This window comes from Crocuta crocuta, unplaced genomic scaffold (genome assembly GCF_008692635.1).
Source record: "Crocuta crocuta isolate KB4526 unplaced genomic scaffold, BGI_CrCroc_1.0 scaffold492, whole genome shotgun sequence".
Classification (NCBI taxonomy): domain Eukaryota; kingdom Metazoa; phylum Chordata; class Mammalia; order Carnivora; family Hyaenidae; genus Crocuta; species Crocuta crocuta.
Window position 1 is genome coordinate 27,733 of NW_027533271.1, and position 16,102 is coordinate 43,834.

The window sequence follows — 16,102 nt, forward strand, 5'->3', positions numbered from 1 at the left end:
CACAGTGTAATATTAGTTTCAAGTGTACAGCATAGTGATTCAACACTTACAGAAACACCCAGCTTTCATCACAAGTGCACTCCTTAATCCCCATCACCTATTTAACCCAAGACCTACCCATCTCCCATCTGGTAATCATCAATTTGCTGTCTATTGTTAAGAGTCTGTTTCTTGGTTTGCTCTCTCCTTTTCCCCCCTATTATTGTTTATTTTGTTTCTTAAATTCCGCATACCAGTGAAATCACTTGTAATTTGTCTTTCTCTGATTTATTTCACTCAGTATAATACACTCTTATTTCCATCAACGTAGGTATAAGTGGCAAGATTTCATTCTTTATTTATGGTTAACTAATATTTCACTGTATATATACACCACTTCTTTATCCATTCATCATTCAGTGGACATCTGAGCTCTTTCCATAATTTGGCTCTCATTGATAAAACTGCTATAAACATTGGAGTGCATGTATCAATGAATTGGATAGAAGAGCAATACCTGGATCATAGGGTAGTTCTGTTTAACTTTTTTAGGAATCTCCATACTGTTTTTCAGAGTGGCTACACAAGTTTGAATTCCCACCAAAAGTGTATACAAATAAAAATGAAAACACAAAGGTTCAAAACCTTTAGGAAAAAGCAAAATTGGTCCTCAGAGGGAAGGATATAGCAATACAGACCAACCTCAAGAAGCAAGAAAAATCTCAAATAAACAACCTAATCACACATCTAGAAGAGCTAGAAAAAGAATAGCAAACAAAGCCTAAAGCTGGATAAAGAGGGAAATCATAATGATTAGAGCATAAATAAATTATACAAAAACAATCAAGCAAAAAAAGAATAGATCTATGAAACCAGATGCTGATTCTTTCAAAAAATTAATAACATTGATAAACTTCTGCCAGACTTATCAAAAAGAAATGAGAAAGGACTCAAAAAATAAATTCACTAATGAAAGAGGAGAAATGACAACCAACAACGCAGAAATGTAAACAACTATAAGAGAACATTATGAAAAAGTATATGCCAACATATTGCAAAACACGGAAGAAATGGACAAGTTTCTAGAAACATATCAACTACAAAAACTGGAACAGGAAGAAATAGAAAATTTGAATGGACTGATAACCAGCAATAAAATTGAATCAGTAATCCCAAATCTCCCAACAAACAAAGGTACAGGGTAAGATAGCTTCAATAGAAAACGATACCAAACATCTAAAAAGACTTAATACTTGTTCTTCTCAAACTATTCAAAAAAAATGCCTTGGAGGGAGGGAGGCAAGATGGCAGAGAAGTAGGGAGCTCCATACATTTTGCTCACCCTCATCTCTCACAGAAAAGTCTTGAAGCCATAGGACACTAAACCGCAGATGTCTGGGAGGAAAAGAGACAGTCCACTAAGAAAACAACCTCATAGGTGCGTAAGTGTGAACTGGGGAAGACAAAAATGGGCCTGGACCTGGAGAAACAGAGGGAGGGGAGGGAACCTCTTAGGGGGGAGCCACCGAGAGTTGAGGGAAAGAGAAAGAGCAGCTGAAACTGCTCATAGAACTGTCCCTGGAGAAGAGAAAAACCTCGGCTCAGACTGAGAGTGATCCTATATCTAGCTGTGGTGCTTTGGGCTGGGTGTCCTGGTGCCAGGAGGTGGGCGCCAGGAGAAACTGCTCCGCTGCTCTCTGAGCTCAATCGCCAGATGAGAAGTGGCCCAGCCTGTGGGATTATATTTTGGGCGGTATCAATAAAACCTGTGGACTAAGACCTGGAAACGAAGCAGGGCTTGGGACATAGAACACGGCCCACCTTGGCTACACTCACAGCACAAGGAGATTGGACCTAAGAGAGTGATTTGCAACCCTTGGTTTGAGAAGGGACTGGGGCGCCGCCATTTTTCTCCCCACAACCACCAAGGCAGGACCTCAGGGAGCAGCCGATGGGACTGCAGTGGAGGCTAAGACCTGCCTACACCAAACCACGCCTATCCCCGCTAGAGAGCTGCTTTATTTTAATAGAACCCTAGGCAAGGCCAACATGGATGCACTGACGTGATTAATTCTAGATCAATTCTTTCTATTCAGATATGTTTTCCCATGTCTCTTTCATATCCTTCCCCTCTCCTGGACTGGTCATTGGTTTGGTCATTAAAAGTCACATTAAATCCATTCTCTAAATGTATATTCTACACCTACACCATTACCTTCCTAAAGAGTTAGGATTAATGAGACTATATAGTTTCTGTGAGTAACATTATCTTCATTTCTTTCTCCTAGCATCCTAACATATTCGCCTCTTTCTTTCCCTGAATTAAGCCTCTTAGTCTCTCTGCCTGGTCATTGTCCAATTTCGCTTTCTCAACACCCCTGTAATTTCGCTCTTTGTATACGCCATTCCGTCAACACTGCATACACCTTGTTCTTTATTTGTAGCTGGGAATTCTGGTTTTATGCTTTTAGACTGTCCTTTGTCTTTTGGTTTCTTTTCTTTCTTTTTCTTTTTCCCTTTCAGTTTGCCTGTTTGTTGGATTTGTCTGTACATTTGCCAGTCTTTGCTCCCTGTGTTTTGGTTTAACTGTTTTCTGTCTCAGGGCTACCTCAGGAAACAAGCCAAAGTACACATGGTGGAGAGTCCCAAATACCACTATGAGTAGGGAAATAAAGTTACCAAAGTCTTAACAAGACAGACCAAGAGACACCATTTAAAGAACACTTCGTGAATGGACACGCCCTGGACAGTCAAAGAGCCTTCTTTAATATAGCAGTATTCACAGGTGCATAGCACATAAGAAGCTTTTAAAACTAACAAGAAACAGGAAGCAAGCCAAAATGACAAAAATGGAAGAAATCTCCTCCAAAGAAATCCAGGAAGAAATGACAGCTAAATAACTGCTCAAAACAGATATAAGCAATATAAATGAACAAGCATTTAGAACAATAGTCATAAAATTAATCGCTAGAATTGAAAAAGGCATGGAAGACATCATATTGCTACAAAGACTCTGGAGCTTAAAAACAGTTGTGATGTGGGTGCCTGTGTGGCTCAGTCGGTTAAGCATTCTACTTCGGCTCAATTCACTATCTCACGGTTCGTAGGTTTGAGCCCTGCTTTGGGCTCTGGGCTGACAGCTAGCTCAGAGCCTGGAGCCTGTTTCAGATTCTGTATCTCCCTCTCTCTCTGACCCTCCCCTGTTCATGCCCTTTCTCTCTCTCTCTCTCAGAAATAAATAAAACATAAAATTTTGTTTTTAAAATTAAAAAAATAGTGGTGATGAATTAAAAAAATGCTATAAATGAGGTACACAATAAAATGGAGGCCTCCAATGCATGGATTGAAGACGCAGAGAAGAAAATAGGTGAATTAGAAGACACAATTATAGAAAACGAGAAAGATGAGAAAAAGAGATAAACCGATCCAGCAGCATGAAAGGAGAGTTCGAGAACTAAGTGATACAATCAAATGGAACAATATCCATATCATAGGAATTCCAGAAGAGGAAGAGAGAGGGAAAAGGGCTGAAAGAGAACTTGAACAAATTATAGCGGAAAACTTCCCCAATATGGAGAAGGAAACAGATACTGAAATCCAAGAGGCACAGACAACTCCCCTCAGACGCAATTGGAATCAATCTTCTGCACGACATATGGTGAAACAGGCAAAATATAAGGACAAAGAGAAACTTCTGAAAGCATTTAGAAATAAAAGAGCCCTAAGATACAAAGGGAGACCTATCAGTGTAGTTACAGACCTATCTACTAAAACTTGGCAGGCCAGAAAAGAATGCCAGGAAATCTTCAATGTGTTGAACAGAAAAAATATGCAGCCAAGAATCCCCTATTCAGCAAGCCTGTCATTCAGAATAGAAGAGAAAAAAAGTTTTCCCAAATGAACAGAAATTTAAAGAATTCATCACCACTAAACGAGCCATACAAGAAATTCTAAGGGAAACTCAATGAGGGAAACGTTGAAAGGAACACAATGTACCAGAGACACCACTACAAGCATGAATCCTACAAAGAACACAAAGACTCTAAACTCCTATTTTTCAATAATAACACTGAATGTAAATGGGCAAAATTCTCCAATCAAAGACATAGGGTACCAGAGTCGATAAAAAAACAAAATCCATCTATTTGCTGTCTACAAGNACAATATCCATATCATAGGAATTCCAGAAGAGGAAGAGAGAGGGAAAAGGGCTGAAAGAGAACTTGAACAAATTATAGCGGAAAACTTCCCCAATATGGAGAAGGAAACAGATACTGAAATCCAAGAGGCACAGACAACTCCCCTCAGACGCAATTGGAATCAATCTTCTGCACGACATATGGTGAAACAGGCAAAATATAAGGACAAAGAGAAACTTCTGAAAGCATTTAGAAATAAAAGAGCCCTAAGATACAAAGGGAGACCTATCAGTGTAGTTACAGACCTATCTACTAAAACTTGGCAGGCCAGAAAAGAATGCCAGGAAATCTTCAATGTGTTGAACAGAAAAAATATGCAGCCAAGAATCCCCTATTCAGCAAGCCTGTCATTCAGAATAGAAGAGAAAAAAAGTTTTCCCAAATGAACAGAAATTTAAAGAATTCATCACCACTAAACGAGCCATACAAGAAATTCTAAGGGAAACTCAATGAGGGAAACGTTGAAAGGAACACAATGTACCAGAGACACCACTACAAGCATGAATCCTACAAAGAACACAAAGACTCTAAACTCCTATTTTTCAATAATAACACTGAATGTAAATGGGCAAAATTCTCCAATCAAAGACATAGGGTACCAGAGTCGATAAAAAAACAAAATCCATCTATTTGCTGTCTACAAGAAACTCATTTTAGAATGGAGGAAACCTTCAGATTGAAAGTGAGGGGATGGAGAAAAATCTTGCATGCTACTGGAGGTCAAAAGGAAGCTGGAGTAGTTATACTTATATCAGAAAAACCGGGCTTTAAAGTAAAGGCAGTAACAAGCGATGAAAAAGGGCATTATATAAAAATTACACGGTCTAAACATCAAGAATAGCTAACAATTATTAATGTCTATGCAATCAATTTGTGAGCACCCAAATAAATAAAACAATTAATCACAAACAGAAACAATATTATGGATAAGAATGTGCTAACAGCAGGGAACTTTAATACTCCACTTGTAGCAATTGACAGATCAACTAGACAGAAAATCACTAAAGAAACAAGGGACCAAATGGATTTGAGAGATATATTTAGAATTCTACATCCTGAGGCCATGGAATCCCCTTCCTTCTCAAGTGCGCATGGCACATTCTCCAAAATAGATCACCCTGGGTCATAAAGCCGCCTTCAACTAATAAAAAAGAACTGAGATCATACGATGCACACTTTCAGATCACAATGCTATGACACTTGAAATCAATTACAGGAAAAAAGCCTGGAAAACCTCTAAAAACCTGGAGATTAAAGAACAACCTACTAAAGAATGAATGAGCCCATCAGGCAATTAGAGAAGAAACTAAAACATATGTGTGAACAAATGAAAATGAAAACAGAACAATCCAAATTCTATGAGATGCAGAAAGGCCTGTCTTAAGTGGAAAGTACATTGCACTCCAGGCCTATTTCAAGAAATTAGAAAAAACGCAAGCCCAAAAGCTAACAGCTCACCTAAAGGGACTAGAGGCAGAGCAACAAGAACGCCCTAAACCCAGTAGAAGAAGAGAAATAGTAAAAATCAGAGCAGAAATAAACAACATAGAGACCAAAGAAACACTTAAACAGATAAATGAAACCAAGAGTTGGTTTTTTGAAGAAATAAACAAAATTGACAAACCTCTAGCCAGGCTTCTCAAAAAGAAAAGAGAGAGCACCCAAATAGACAAAATCATGAATGAAAATGGACTTATTACAACCAACCCCTCAGAAATACAAGCAATTATCAGGGAATACTATGAAAAATTATATGCCAACAAATTGGACAACTTAGAAGAAATGGACAGATTCCTAAACACACACTCACTACCAAAATTCACACGGGAAGAAATAGAAAACCTGAACAGACCCATAACGAGTGAAGAAATCGAATCAGTGATCAAAAATCTCCCAACAAATAAGAGCCCTGGACCTGATGGCTTCCCTGGGGAATTCTACCAGACATTTAAAACAGAATTAATCCCAATTCTTCTCAAGCTATTCCAAAAAATAGAAATCGAAGGAAAACTCCCGGACTCATTTTATGAAGCCAGCATCACTCTGATTCCCAAGCCAGACAGAGATCCAGCAAAAAAAGAGAACTACAGGCCAATATCCTTGATGAATACGGATGCAAAAATCCTCAACAAGATCCTTGCAAATCGAATCCAACAGCACATAAAAATAATTATCCACCAAGATGAAGAGGGATTCATTCCTGGGTTACAGAGCTGGTTAAACATTAGCAAATCAATCAAAGTGATAAGTCACATCAACAAAAGAAAAGATAAAAACCATATGATCCTGTCGATAGATGCAGAAAAAAACATTTGACAAAATACAGCATCCCTTCTTAATAAAGACCCTTGAGAAAGTCGGGATAGAAGGAACTTATTTCAACATCATAAAAGCCATATATGAGAAGAAATCAGCTAACATATTCCAAATGGGGAAAAACTGAGAGCTTTCCCTCTGAGATCAGGAATACGACAGGGATGTCCACTCTCACCACTGTTGTTTAACATAGTGCTGGAAATCCTAGCATCAGCCAGCAGACAACAAAAGGAAATCAAAGGCATCAGAATTGGAAAAGAAGAAGTCAAACTTTCACTTGTCGGAGACGACATGATACTCTACAGAGAAAACCCAACAGACTCCACCAGAAGCCTACTAGGACCGATCGAGGAATTCAGCAAAGTTGCAGAGTACAAAATCGACGTGCAGAAATCGGTTGCACTTTTATACACCAACAATGAAGGAACAAAAAGAAAAATCAAGAAAGTGATCCCATTCACAATAGCACAAAAAACTATAAAGTACCGAGGAATAAACCTAACCAAGGATATCAGAGATCTGTATGACGAAAACTATAGAAAACTTATGAAGGAAATTGAAGAAAACACAAAGAAATGGAAGAACATTCCATGTTCATGGATAGGAAGAATAAATATAGTTAAAATGTCATTACTACCCAAAGCAATCTACACATTCAATGCAATCCCAATCAAAATTGCACCAGCATTCTTCTCAAAATAGAACACACTTTCCTAAAATTTGTATGAAACCACAAAAGACCCAGAATAGCCAAAGTAATACTAAAGAAGATAACCAAAATGAGAGGCATCACCATCCCAGACTTTAGCCTCTACTACAAAGCTGTCATCATCAAGACACTATGGTATTGGCACAAAAACAGACACATAGACCAATGGAACAGGATTGAGAACTTAGAAGTGGACCCAAAGGTATACAGCCAACTAATCTTCCACAAAGCAGGATAGAGTATCCAATGGAAAAAAGACAGCCTCTTTAACAGATGGTGCTGGGAGAACTGGAGAGCAATATGCAGAAGAATGAAACTAGATCATCTTCTCACACCATGCAAAAAAATAAACTCAAAATGGATAAAGGACCTGAACGTGAGACAGGAAACCATCAAAACCCTAGAGGAGAGAGCGGGAAATAACCTGCTTGGCCTCCNCGAAAAAGGAAATACCAACAAACTGGACAACTTACAATAATACACAAATTCCTAAACACACACTCACTAACAAAGTTCACATGGGAAGGGATAGACAATCTGAACAAACCCATAACTAGTGAAGAAATTGAACCAGTTAACAAAAATATCCTGAACAAATAAGAGCACTGGGCCAGATGGCTTCCTTGGGGAATTTTAGCAGACATTGTGAACAGAGTTAATACCCATTCTTCTCAAGCAATTCCAAAAAGTAGAAATGGAAGGAAAACTTCCATACTCATTCTACGAATCCAGCATCACCTTGATTCTGAAGCCAGACAGAGGCCCATCAAAAAGAGAATATTCATCAAGGCCAATATCCTGGATGAATACGGATGCATAAATCTCACCAAGACACATGCAATTCGAATTTGACAACACATAAAAAGAATTATCCACCATGATCAAGTGGGATTCATTCCTGGGTTACAGAGCTGGTTCAATATTCGCAGATCAATCAATGTGATATATCACATTAACAAAAGGAAAGAAAAAACCATATGATCCTGTCGATAGACGCAGAAAAAGCATGTGACAAAATACATAATCGCTTCTTAATAAAGACCTTTGAGAAAGTCAGGATTAAAGGAACTTACTTAAACATGTCATAAAAGCCATCTATGAGAAGCCCTCAGCTAATATCATCCTCCCTGGGGAAAAACTGAGAGCTTTCCCCCTGACATCAAGAATACGACAGGGATGTCCACTCACACCACTGTTGTTTAACATAGTGCTGGAAGTTCTAGCATTAGCAGTCAGACAACAAAAGGAAATAAAACGCATCAGAAATGGCAAAGAAGAATTTCAATTTTCACTTTTAGCAGACGACATGATACTCTACAAGGAAAACCCTACACCCTCTACCAGAATCCTACTAGAACTGATCCATGAATTGTGCAAAGACACAGGGTACAAAATCAATGTACAGAAATCGGTTGCATTTTTATACACCAATAATGAAGCAACAGAAAGAGAAATCAAGAAACTGACCCATTCAGAATTGCACACAAAATCATAAGATATCTAAGAATAAATGTAACCAAAAATATAAGAGATCTGTATGATGAAAACTACAGAAAAGTTATGAAGGAAATTGAATAAGACACAAAGAAATGGAAAAACATTCCATGTTCATGGATTGGTAGAATAAATATTGTTAAAATGTCAATACTCCCCAAAGCAATCTACACATTCAATGCAATCCCAATCAAAATTTCACCAGCATTCTTCTCAAAACTAGAAAAAACTGTCTTAAAATTTGTATGGAAACAAAAGAGACTCTTAATAGCCAAAGTAATATTGAAGAAGAAAACCAAAACGGGAGGCATCATCATCCCAGACTTGAGACTCTTACTACAAAGCTGTAATCATCAAGACAATACAGTATTGACACAAAAACAGATACATAGACCAATGGAATATATTACAAAACTCAGAATTGGACCCACAAGTTTATGGCCAACTAATCTTTGACAAAGCAGAAAAGAGTATCAAATGGAAAAAAGACAGCTTCTTTAACAGATGGTGCTGGGAGAACTGGACAGCAACATTCAGAACAATGAAACTAGACCACTTTCTTACACCAAACAACAAAAATAAACTCAAATTGGATGAAGGACCTGAACGTGAGACAGGAAACCATCAAAACCCTACAGGATAAGGCAGGATATAACCTCCTTGACCTCAATCGCAGCAATTTCTTACTCGACACATCTCCAAAGGCAAGGGAATCATAGACCACTTTCTTACACCAAACAACAAAAATAAACTCAAATTGGATGAAGGACCTGAACGTGAGACAGGAAACCATCAAAACCCTACAGGATAAGGCAGGATATAACCTCCTTGACCTCAATCGCAGCAATTTCTTACTCGACACATCTCCAAAGGCAAGGGAATCAAGAGCAGAAATGAACTATTGGGACCTCATCAAGGTAGAAGGCTTATGAATGGCAAAGGAAACAATCAATGATACTAATAGGCAACTGACAGAATGGGAAAAGATAGTTACAAATGACATATCAGATATAGGGTTCGTCTTCAAAATCTATAAGGAACTCACCAAACTCCACAGCTGAAAAACAAATAGAAGAAATGGGTAGAAGACAAAAACAGACACTTGTCCAAAGAGGACATTCAGGTGGCCAACAGACACATGAAACGATGCTCAGCATCCCTCCTCATCAGGGAAATACAAATCAAAACCACATTGAGATACCACCTCATGTCGGTCAGAGTGGCTAAAATGAACAAATTAGGAGACGATAGATGCAGGCAAGGATGTGGAGAAATGAGCACCCTCTTACACCGTTGGTGGGAATGTAATCTCGTGCAGCCCCTCTGGAAGACAGTGTGGAGGTTCCTCAAAGAGTACCAATAGAACTCCTCTATGACCCAGAAATAACACTGCTAGGAATTTACCCAAGACACACAGGAATGCTGATGCATAGGGCCACTTGTACCCCAATGTTCACAGCAGCACTTTCAACTATAGCCAAATCATGGAAAGAGCCAAAATGTCCATCAACTGACGAATGGACCAAGAAGATGTGGTTTATGTATACAATGGAATACTACATGGCAATGAGAAAGAATGAAATATGGCCATTTGTAGAAACATAGATGGAAGTTGAGGGTGTTATGCTGAGCAAAATAAGTCAGGCAGAGAAAGACAGATACCATACGTTTTCACGTATAGGTGGATCAGGAGAATCTTAATTGAGTACCATGGGGGAGGAGAAGGGGAGAAATAATTAGGGAAAAGGAGGGAGGCAAACCATGAGAGGCTCTTGAATACTGAGAACAAATTGAGGGCTGATGGGGGTGGGGAAGAGGGGAAAGGGGGTGATGGGCATGGAGGCGAGCACCTGTTGGGATGAGTACTGTGTGTTATATGGAAACCAACTTGACAATAAAGTATGAAAGAAAAAAAAAAGAATGAATAAATGTTAAGAAAAAAACAGAAATGGAAGGAAAGATTTAAAATTCATTTTATGAAGTCAGTATTACCCTGATAACAAAAGTGAATAAATAGTCCACTAAAAAAGAGAAGAACTGGCCAGTATCCCTGATGAACATGGATACTTAAATTCTTAATAAAATACTAGGAAAACAAAAAGAACAATTCATTTAAAAATAATGCACCACAGTCTAGTGGGATTTATTTCTCCACTGAAAGGGTGGTTCAATATTCACCTCAATGGATGCAGAAAAAGCATTTGACAAAATATTGCATCTATTTTTGATTTAAAAAAAAACCCAACAAGCAAGCTTATAGAGAACATACTCAACATAATACATGCCATATACCATAAACACACAACTAATATCATCCTCAATTGGGAAATGCTGAAAGCTTTTCCTCTAAAGTCAGGCATAAGACAGAGATGCCCACTCACACCACTGTGTTTAACATAATACTGGAAATTCTAGCCACAACAATCTGACAACAGAAAGAAATAAAATGCATCCAATTGGCAGGGAGGAAGCCAAACTTTCACTACATGGAGACGACATGATACTCTATTTAGAAAATGTGAAAGCCTCCACCAAAAATTTGCTAGAAATGATACATGAATTCAATCATGTTGTAGGATACAAAATCAACGTATAGAAATATGTTTCATTTATATATTAATAATGAAACAGCAGAAATACAGTCTGAGGAATTGATACTATTTTCAACTGCACCCTAAACCAAAAGATACCTAGGAATAACCTTACCCTGAGAGTTAAAGATCTGTACTCTGGAAAGCATAAAACAATCATGAAAGAAACTGAAGATGACACAAAGAAATGGAAAAGTATTCCATGCTCATGGATTGGAAGAACAAATACTGTGAAAATGTCTATACTATTCAAAGCAGTCTACACACTGAATGTAATACCTTTCAAAATAACAGTAGCATTTTTCACAGAGGTAGAACAAACAATCCTGATATTTGTATGGAGCTACAAAAGATTTTGAATAGCCAAAGTAACTTTGAAAAACAAAAGAAAGTTAAAGTCATCACAATTCCAGGCTCTAGTCATATTACAGAGCTGTAATGATCAAAGCACTATGGTACTGGCACAAAAACAGACATATATAGATCAATAGAACATAATGGAAAACCCAAAATGAACCCACAGCTAAATGGTCAATTAATCTTCAACGAAGCAGGAAAGAATATCCAATGGAAAAAAGACAGTGTCTTCAACAAATGGTGTTGGGAAATCTTGACAGGAACATGCAAAACAATGAAAATTGACCACTTTCTTACACCATACACAAAAATAAATTCAAAATAGATGAAAGACCTAAATGTGAGACAGGAAACCGTCAAATTCCTGAAGGAAAACACAGGCAGTAACCTCTTTCCCATCAGCAATAGCAACCTCTTACTAGATACATCTCCTGAGGCAAGGGAAGCAAAAGCAAACATGAACCATTGGGACTTCATATAGACAAAAATCTTCAGCATTGCTAAGGAACAATCAACAAAATTAAAAGGAAACTACAGAATTGGAGAAGATATTTACAAACAACATATCTGATAAAGGGTTAGTATCCAAAAAGTATAAAGAATTTATAACAATGAACAACCAACAAACATAATCCAGTCAAAAATGGACAGAAGACATGAATAGACTTTTTTAAATTTTAAAAAAATTTTAATGTTTTATTTATTTCTGAGAGAGAGAGAGAGAAAGAGAGAGAGAGAGAGAGACAACGTGAGCAGGGGAGGGTCAGAGAGAGAAGCAGATACAGAATCCTAAACAAGCTCCAGGCTATGAGCTGGCTGTCAGCACAGAGCCCAATGCGTGGCCTGAACCCACGAACCGTGAGATCAAGACCTGAGCCAAAGTCGGACGCTCAACCGACTAAGCCACTCAGGTGCCCCTAGACATTTTTTCAAAGAAGTCATCCAGATGGCCAACAGACACATATCATTCATCATTAGAGAAATAGAAATCAAAACTACAGTGAGATACCTTCTCACACTTATCAGAATGGCTAAACTTAACAACTCGGAACAACAGATGTTGAGGAGGATGTGGAGAAAGGGGAACTCTCTTACACTGCTGGTGGGCATGCAAACTGATGCAGGCAGCCTGGAAAACAGTATGGAAGTCCCTCAAAAAGTTAAAAATAGAATTATGCTAATATCCAGCAATTGCACTATTAGGTATTTAACTAAAGGATACAAAAATATGGATTTGAAGGGGTACATTTACCCCAATATTTATAGCAGCATTATCAACAGTAGCCAAATTATGGGAAAAGCCCAAATGTCCATCGACTGATGAATGGGTAAAGGATGTGTGGTATATACATACAATGGAATATTCTTCAGCCATAAAAAGAATGAAATATTTCCATTTGCCATGACGTGAATGGAGCTAGAGAGTATTATGCTAAGGGAAGTAAGTCAGTGAAAAACAAATAATACCATATGATTTCACTCATATATGGAATTTAAGAAAAAAACAAATGATCATGGGAAAAAGGAGTTAGGCAAACAATAAAATAGTCTCTTAACTACAGAGAACAAACTGAGGGTTTCCAGAGTGAAGGTTAGTGGGGGGGGGGATGGGTTAAGTTGCCAATGAGTATTAAGGAGGGCACTTGTGGTGGTGATTATTTGGTTTTGTATGTAAATGATCAATCAGTAAGTTCTACAACTGAAACTAATATCACACTGTATGCTAACTGGAATTTAAATAAAAACTTGAAATTACCAAAAATAAGCTTTATATAAAATGAAATAAACTGTCCTCTGAAGAAAAAAAAATGGAACTATAGTATCCTAATATAGTCACACCCTGACAGTTTCCTTACTACCACTTCCAATCTTAATATAGCACTCCTAAGAGGTTCCAAAACAGAGCTGATTTAAACTTTTCAGCATCCTCTAAGATTCCCTCAATTTATTCTCATTCATCTAGATAGCTTGGAACTAAACTATCTTCCAGGAATAGGACCTCACCTTGAAGATAACCTGGTGTAACAGGAAGAAGAGGCAGATATGTCTGTTATATAGTCCTAAAGTCAAAAACTAATGAGAATTGCTTGCTTATAGTTTCATAGCTAGGAAGTTGCCAATATGGCCATAGGTTCTATTTTTCTATGTCCTCACCTAACAGTAATATATCTTGGTAACAGAACTTCCTCTGAATTTTAGAAAATAACTACCATGGACTGAATGCTTGTGTCCTAGCTGAATTAATATGTTGAAATTTAATTGCCAGTGTATTTTTGTTTGGAGGATGGGCTTTTGAGAGGTGATTAGGTCATGAGAACGGGGCCTTCATAAATGGGATTAGTGTCCTTATAATAGAAAACCCAGAGAGCTCTCCTGCCCCTTCTGCCAAATGTGGACACAGTAAGAAGGCAGTTATTTATCAATTAGGAAGTAGCCCTTTACCAGATACCAGCTCTTTGTCAGCACCTTGATCTTGGGCTTCCTAGCCACCAAACCTGTGAGAAATAAGTGTTTGTTGTTTAGTCCTCCTAGTTATACCAGCTCAAATGGACTAATACGTTTACATGGACTACACTTCCCCAGGCTGCTTTGATTTCCCCAAATCTCAACTATTAAAAGAAAGGTGGGGCAAAGCAATGCCCCAAGGGTTCTCTGCAAACAAACCTTGCTATACAGTCTAAGGTCAAGTTGGAGGAAGTGTGGTATAATATAAATAAGTGTACAATATGGTACATTTGATGGCTAATCCCCAGTCTTCTTTCAGTAAGCACTATGCGTATTTCTTCTTCAACTACCCTGTGATATCTGTGGGCTTTGAAATATTTTACTTGAATGTAAAGAAGACCTGGACTAGCAAATTTTCAATAATTTTCCAACTACAATGTCATAAGTATAGACAGTTTATGTACCAGGCAATGTACAAGTAGCCCTGCACTGATTGTGACATAATCATGTCACAGCTTTCCTGTGAAATAGATGTTACTAACCATATTATATAAGTGAGGAAACTGTTACACAGAGAAGTTATGCCAGTTGTCTGAGGTCACAAGAGTAGAAAGTGGCAGAACCTAGATTTGAATCCAGGCCTATCAGGCTCTAATACAATGCTTTTCATTGTTATGTCAGACTGCCTTTCTTTAAAGAGATCACTTTTTCAAAAAGTTGTCAAGTTTTATTCTTTATANAAAATAAACATTATTCTTTTCTTTATTAAAAAAGGCAAAACATAGGTTAACATTTTAAAGGAAGTTGTTGGCTTAAGAAAAAAATAAAAATTAATCTGTACTTTCAGGCTTCCAAATATTCTACACAGTTGAAATCATTAGGCTGTATGGTAAGACAGAGAAACAAAATAACCTCATGATATATTTCTTACTTGGAATACTGGTTCTTTAATGTACTTACTGGCTATGACCCTGGATAAGTTAGCAAAAGATATATAAAATACCTATATGTTCAGAGTAGGCTATATGTCCAGATTTAAACAGATCAGGTATATAAAGTGACTGATGATGCCTGGTATGTGGAAGACTTTCAACAGATTGTAAATATTATTTTTATTGCTATTAATAAGAACAACACTACTGGGGTAAAGAAATATAGAAGAGAAGGTAAATTAAAGCTGGTCTGGGGAATGATCTTAATAGTATGACTAAATGGGGGCGCCTGGGTGGCTTAGTCGGTTAAGCGTCCGACTTTCGCTTAGGTCATGATCTCACGGTTCGTGGGTTCGAGCCCCGCGTCGGGCTCTGTGCTGACTGCCAGCTCAGAGCCTGGAGCCTCTTTCGGTCTGTGACTCCCTCTCTCTCTGACCCTCCCCTGCTCACGCTGTCTCTCTCTCTCCTAGAAATAAATAAAACATAAATTAAAAAAAAAATAGTATCACTAAATGTTACTTTAAGTATGCATTAGGAAAGAACAAACACAGAAAAATGAGTAGATTCTCAATAGTAAATGAATACTAATGATGATAATACAGTTCTCTTCTCTTAGGGCTAGGTGGCAGAGAGATTCTTCCTATACTCTGTTACTGCTTTTAATTTTGAGGGAGGGAGCTACAAGATGGAGAGAGTTAGGAGAAGTCGGTTTCTTATATTGGTTGAGAATAGCCTGTAAGCATCTCAAGTCCAGATTTTTTTTTCACAAATAGTTTATTGTCAAATTAGTTTCCACATAACACTCAGTGCTCATCTCCACGAGTGTCCTCCTCCATGCCCATCCCTCCTCCCCCCCACATCCATCAGTCCTCAGTTTTTGTCAGCATTAAAGAGTCTATCATGGTTTGCCTCTCTCCTATTCCCCAACCATTTCCGCCCTTCTTCTCCCCCGTGTTCCTCCGTCAAGTTCCTCCTAATCCTCCTATACGTGCAAACATATGATATTTGTCCTTCTCTGCCTGACTTAGTTCGCATAGCATAACACCCTCAAGGTCCATCCACGTTGCTACACATGGCCAG

The 16,102-nt window shown here is 38.0% G+C and overlaps 1 protein-coding gene across 1 annotated transcript in view; it reads right to left on the minus strand.

Annotated features, from left to right (window-relative positions):
- HDX (highly divergent homeobox) overlaps nucleotides 1–16,102 on the minus strand; it is a gene marked incomplete at its 3' end in the record, with an annotated part of 41,948 nt that overhangs the window by 17,064 nt on the left and 8,782 nt on the right. The window lies entirely within an intron of this gene.